The sequence below is a fragment of the Meleagris gallopavo genome, chromosome Z (genome assembly GCF_905368555.1).
Source record: "Meleagris gallopavo chromosome Z, MGAL_WU_HG_1.1, whole genome shotgun sequence".
NCBI lineage: Eukaryota > Metazoa > Chordata > Aves > Galliformes > Phasianidae > Meleagris > Meleagris gallopavo.
This window is the reverse complement of record NC_139435.1, coordinates 59,416,530-59,422,529: the sequence shown is the minus strand read 5'-3', so window position 1 is coordinate 59,422,529 and position 6,000 is coordinate 59,416,530. Positions and strand designations below refer to the sequence as shown.

The window sequence follows — 6,000 nt, the reverse complement described above, 5'->3', positions numbered from 1 at the left end:
TGCTGTGGAGTAGAAGTTTTAAATGAAATCTCAATTTCTACCAGTTAATGTCATATAAAAATATGATCATAATACTTGTAAAGTCAGTGGTGGATTTCTATGTGATAGCAGCTGCTAAAGCTGGAAGAGCACAATTAGAAGCATAAAGTAAAGATGTCTCAAATTGTGTGGATTTGCAAATAACATGTACAGAGAAGCTGAAAAGACAGCAATATTCGGACGGTTTGAGATCTAGAACACTATGTTAACTCGTAGACCAAATGTTAAACACCTGAATACATAAAGAAATCTCCAGTACTTTGTATGACTTCGTAACTTAGTGTTCTTATAATAACATCTTGATATAAGTAGTTTATTTGAATCTGAGCTGTTAATAAAGAGCTGTAGTGTCCATCCCTGTTTTTACATATATGCTTCATACTTTTGCCTGAGGACCATACATTATACTTGAAATGTTCTCTACAAATAATAAGTAACACTGGAAACCATTTCAGAGTTAAAAGGAATAAAATAGTGAAAACAAGAAAATGATGTTTGCCATTGTTTTTCTAAATTTTGTATGCTCATGAATAAAATATGAATGGCATTGCATTTTTTCTTGTACAGACAGGTTTTTTTTCTTCTGTCATATCTTTCATTAATAAAGTAGGCTACCAGTGTAAGCTGTGCTAAAACTAAAGAAATCTCACAAGATGAAAGCCTGTGATTGAGATGCTTATTGTAGCTGAAGCAAGAAGACCTATCTACAGACTCCTCTTGATCATGTAGCCTGTAGTAGATCCAAACCACCACAAGTCCTTATTGGTCCAGTTCGTAATTTAAGCCACAACCTCTCAACCTGTTCACTGGTTGTTTCTCAAAAGCAATTCTTTGCACTCTATCCACTTCTTAACACAGAAGGCAACTCCCTTGCTCCCCCTTCACTGCCTGTTTCTTCTGAAAAGCTTGTTGCCCGCAATCATCATGCTCCAGTCATATGAACCATCTCAACATGTTTCTGCGATTTCAATCAAGTCATAGTTTTCTAACTGTGCCATGGCTTCCAACTTCTCCTGCCTATTTCCTAGGCTGTCTGCATTGGTGTAGAGGCATTTCAGCTGGGCTACTGGCATTGTTACCTTTTTAGATGAGCCCTCTTGTAATCCTTCGGGACAATTCTGAGATTTTTCCCTGCTGTTTCCTAAAGAAGAAGTGTTCCTTGGCTTTTCTCTGTCACAGAATTCGACCCCTTTCCTCCACTGAATCTAGTGCAACAACAAGCAAAGCAAAGGGCTAGGATGACAGGAAAAGAGAAGAGAGAGCTATAGACAGTGAAAAGAAATAAATGTGCTTGTAGAAAAAAATGTACAATGAACCTAAAAATGCCCTAACTTAAGGGAAAATGCAGGAAAGCAGCACTTAGCAGCTACAGAAATAATTGAACCTGAGGCATGGCAGTTATATATGAGAATAGTGCTCCAGGTTCATGACCTATTTTCATGGACTCAGTTGGATTCCTCTCTCCCAGACTTTCAGTCACATTATTATAAAATTAACTCAATAGAAAAAAAACATTCTTCACTTTGTTTCCAAATCAGTGTTTGTATATTTGTGAATGGTTCATTGTAGAATTAATGAATATACTAGTGTTATGGTATAGCAGTATACAATTAACAAATATACAGATGTTAAGATATAACAGAGTTTGGTTATTACACCAAAGCAAGAAACAGAAATGATAGGTACACTCACCCATAATCTGGGTTCACATGGGAAACTCCAGCAGAACAGACCTCCAGAAGAGACCCTTCCCCACTGGTGGTCAGCTCTTAAATGGGTCTAGGAGAGGTGGAGCCAGCCTCCACCTCTTCCTGCAGCACAGGTGAATTGCCTTCACATGTGCTCCTGTGGCTGACTCACTGCTCGCCTCAGATGATTAATCAGTGATTCAGACCATGATTCAGCAGTCCCCATACAGTTCATCTAAAGCAATCAATTAAATTACCACATAAAAATTTTGACAACATGAAAAGTTAAGCTTCTTCTGTGTCATATGACAGCAACAGGGAATAAAAAAGACTAAGAGTGGGCTGTGTACCTGGAATTTTTTCATAAAATGGAGGTCATTCCTATTTAAAACAAGTTATTTTAACAGTGCCCTGCGTAAACTGATATTTTGGAGACACCAAAAAGTAGAGTAGATGGAGAAATAAAGTTCAGGTAATATATGCATGATATGTTAAAATTGAACTTCTTCATTGCAGCTTCTAGTTTGATTTTGTTGAAATCTAAGTTTTTCTGTATTTCATCCTTTAAAACAGTTGTTTATAAATGTACATACTGCCAAAAACCTTAATATAAATAAGGAGCAACTGTAAAGTGAGGGATGTTTTTCTCTGTTAGGATAGGGTTATAAAATTCTAGTAAAGAGAGATAATCAAATTTTTATTTCAATTGGATACATGATTTCAATTCAGTGTATTCAGTTTGAAAATTCACTGTTTTAATATATGTACATCAACTGAAAATAGAATCTCAAATTTACCAAATAAATTTATGTTTTTTTTCAGAAATTTTGCAACTTACTCTCAAATTTCTTTTTCAGAGGGAAAGCAAGGCTACTTTCTTTGTTGTTTGTTTTTCACAGAACTGTTTAGCTAATGTATAAAAATGAATACAATTATTTGACATAACTTGCGTTAGCACTGTACTACGCCCTCCATTTTTTCTGGTTTCTACCCAGACAGCGTTAATAGCACATTGATTATTTGGTTGCTGCTGAGCAATGGATGCATACCCAGGCAGGCTGAGCAGTTTGACAGCAAAAAAGATGCCTCCATGATGCTGTGGGGCATGGGGAAGCTGCAGTATAGGCTGGGCCAGGCTACACGCGTCCTGCAGGTCAGTAGGTTAGATATGTCTGGATTAACAGATAGAAGAAAAGTATACACCGATTAATTAATAGCACTTTATCAGAGACTGTTGCAGTGAGTTAGATTTAATTATTAGTAAAGGAAATTTCAGTAAACAATTTAAAATGCATGAAAAGCTGACAATTTCCTAAATACAAAACATAAACTATTCTTCAGTGGTGAAGAAAGGCTAACAGCTTGGCAACTTCAAGCAAATACCTGATGCCTTAACTTTCAGCCATCTGTTATTGCAGACATCTCATAAAAGATTTCTTAAAATAGAATCTCTTTTCCAAACATTGTAGATATAGCTAGAAAAGATCTGCAAGTAGTTGTACATCACAAGAATTAGAAGACAATACAGAAAGGAGGTATTGTTCTTTTATTACTTGTATTAGATAAGAAGAAAATTGGACAAAAGAATTTTTCATTTTTCTTTCATGTTAGTTTCTTTTTCATATGGCCACTGAACAATTCCAATATTTGTGCTTGTTGTGTTGTTTTTTTATTTTTTTTTTTCCTGAAAAAAAAAAAATGCAGAGTCTTTGTCTGAATCTTATACTGAATTTTTCATTTAATACACAAATTTATATTTAGGAAAAGTGTAAAAATAAGACTAAATTACCTCATCACATTTATATATATTTTAATACTTATTTAGTCTCTATTAAAAAAAAAAATCAAAACATAAGCATTTATTGTAGAGTGTCTGTCTGCCCAATTAAACAAGCTAGAAATATGAAGAGAATACATTTTTGTATTACCATATGCTAAAGAACTCAGTTTCTTGTCAAGTTTCTAGTTCTTAATAGATGCTTTCCTGTTTTATAACTAATTTAAACTTTTACAACCTGGATGTAGCCTGGAAAAATATGACCCTCTCTCTATGCTCTAAATGTTGGCATCTTTGTGCTGAGTTATTTTGTCCTATTTGGGGTTTGAAGGACATTCTTTTAACATAAGTAATAAGAAAATACTGTATTTTTTTTTCTTTCGATCTGCCTGAATTCCAGATTTATTCTAATACTCATGAAACAAAATGCACGTCTTACAAACTCTCTTATGAGTTCCATAGCATGCCAATTTCAAAGTGTTTGTTATTCAATATTTTTAAGAATTCCAAAAATCAAATACTTTTGAATCTATTTCATTAAAAAATATATTTTCAAATCATAATGTCACATCACATTCTGCCTGTAAAGGGTGGAAAGCATGATCAGATTAACAAAAAATAAAGAATTCTTCATCTAAACCTAATAGGATTTTATTTTTAATTTTCCAAAATTTAATAGTTTTGAAAGATCTTTGCTTAGTTTCCCAAGTTAAACAAAAGAATGGTCATTTCAGCAAAGTGTAGTATACCAGAAAAATCAAAGAAAATAATCATTAAACAAATCTGTGTAATCTCTTAATCTACTGCAATAATTAGGATATTATAATGTCAATGAATTAAAAAAAAAACAACTGTTTGTAATATTTTAATATAAAGTTTTCAAACCTCTACTTACAGAAGCTTAGTCGCGGTCTCTGTGAAATAAGGATAACTTGCCATCAAAGTCAAAAACTAGACTAGATTATTATTAATATTTCTAGAAATGTAAATAAATAAATAAATAAAATTGAAATACAATAGGTAATCCTGCCTTATAAGAGGAAAACAAAACAAAACGAGACAAAAAAACTTTAAGGGATTAGTACATTTTTTATTCATTTCTAACAAAATTTCTCTGCTCAATAGTCCATTATGGGATTCTTTAATATGAACTGGTCAGTAAAACACACATTACTGGATTAAATCTAATGATCTATGCCAGCAAACATTGTTTTACCCGACAGCTGCATATGTACAGTGCAGTGTACACATACTGAATATATTCTGTTTTTACAAAGTAAACTGATAAATAGTATACATACATGAACATTATAACATTGGTATTATGAGTTAAAAGAAAGCAATTCATCCACATCCCTGGAAAAAAATAGTGTCTTTTTGTTTTATTCACCAAGATCCTTCCTCCAGCAGGACCTGCTGTTAGGTGTTTCATATGCACAAATCACTGGTGCATAGCTCACCAGAACTGATAGTGATTCTTGTGATGTGATCATTTGCAATCCGTGACACTTCTTTCACCAGAAACTTGTAGAAGATTGTGATTGACAGAGTCCCTAACTAACAATAAACCAACAGAAGCAGAATCTGATATTCATTATGCCCCAGATAATCTTCTCTTTCTACTAAATATGGAACTCTATAATGTAGCTTATATAGCTTACTTCTTCTTGAGAAAGAAAGACAATAGCAATAATCCCCTTTTTTCACTATGGTAACTGCCAACAACTTCCAATCTTTTAACAAAAAAGTTTATTCTTCACACACAGTTAACTATGCAGTCTGAACTAGGAAATGATAGAAAGCCTGTTTGCATTTCTTCCATTTCAGAAAACTGACAAGGATTGATTCAGATGCAGCATGACTTTAAGATGAATCACTATCATTTTAAAAAGTTTTTAGTGACTGAAAAACCTCAAAGGCCTTTCAAGGACATAATAATTTCTGGAATTTAGGAGACTGAGAACTGAAATTCAAAAATTATGGAAACACTGACATACTGGAAGGAGTCCTGGAAAGGATGACTAAGATTGCATCTCTCCTGTGGGGAAGGGCTGAGAGATGAGACTGCTCACCCTGCAGTAGAAGAGGGGAACCATATATGTATATATAACTGAAGGAAAGGTGAAAACAAGATGGAGCCAGTCTCTTTTCAGTGGTGTCCAGTGGCAGCACAAGAGGCAACAGGGACAAACTGAAACACAGGAGGTTCCCTCTGAAAATCTATTATTTGTTAGGTAAGTGACTGAGCACTAGTTGCCTAGAGAGTTTGTGAAGTCTCTCCTTGAAGTTCTTCAAAAGCAACTCAGACCCACGTCCTGGGAACCTGTGCCATGGTGCCCTTGTCTACTCATAGATTTTGAAATGGATGACCTCCATAGATCCCTTCCAATCTCAACATTTCTGTGATTCTGTCGTTTTGTGGTTTGACATAGATTGTATGTTCTCATCTCTCTTGTGAGACAGTAATTTAACAGAATGTGTATATCTGATAGAAAC

The 6,000-nt window shown here is 34.2% G+C and overlaps 1 pseudogene; it reads right to left on the bottom strand.

Annotated features, from left to right (window-relative positions):
- Positions 1-986: 986 nt before the first annotated feature.
- LOC146542326 (uncharacterized) overlaps positions 987-6,000 on the bottom strand; it is a 135,087-nt pseudogene continuing 130,073 nt past the window's right edge.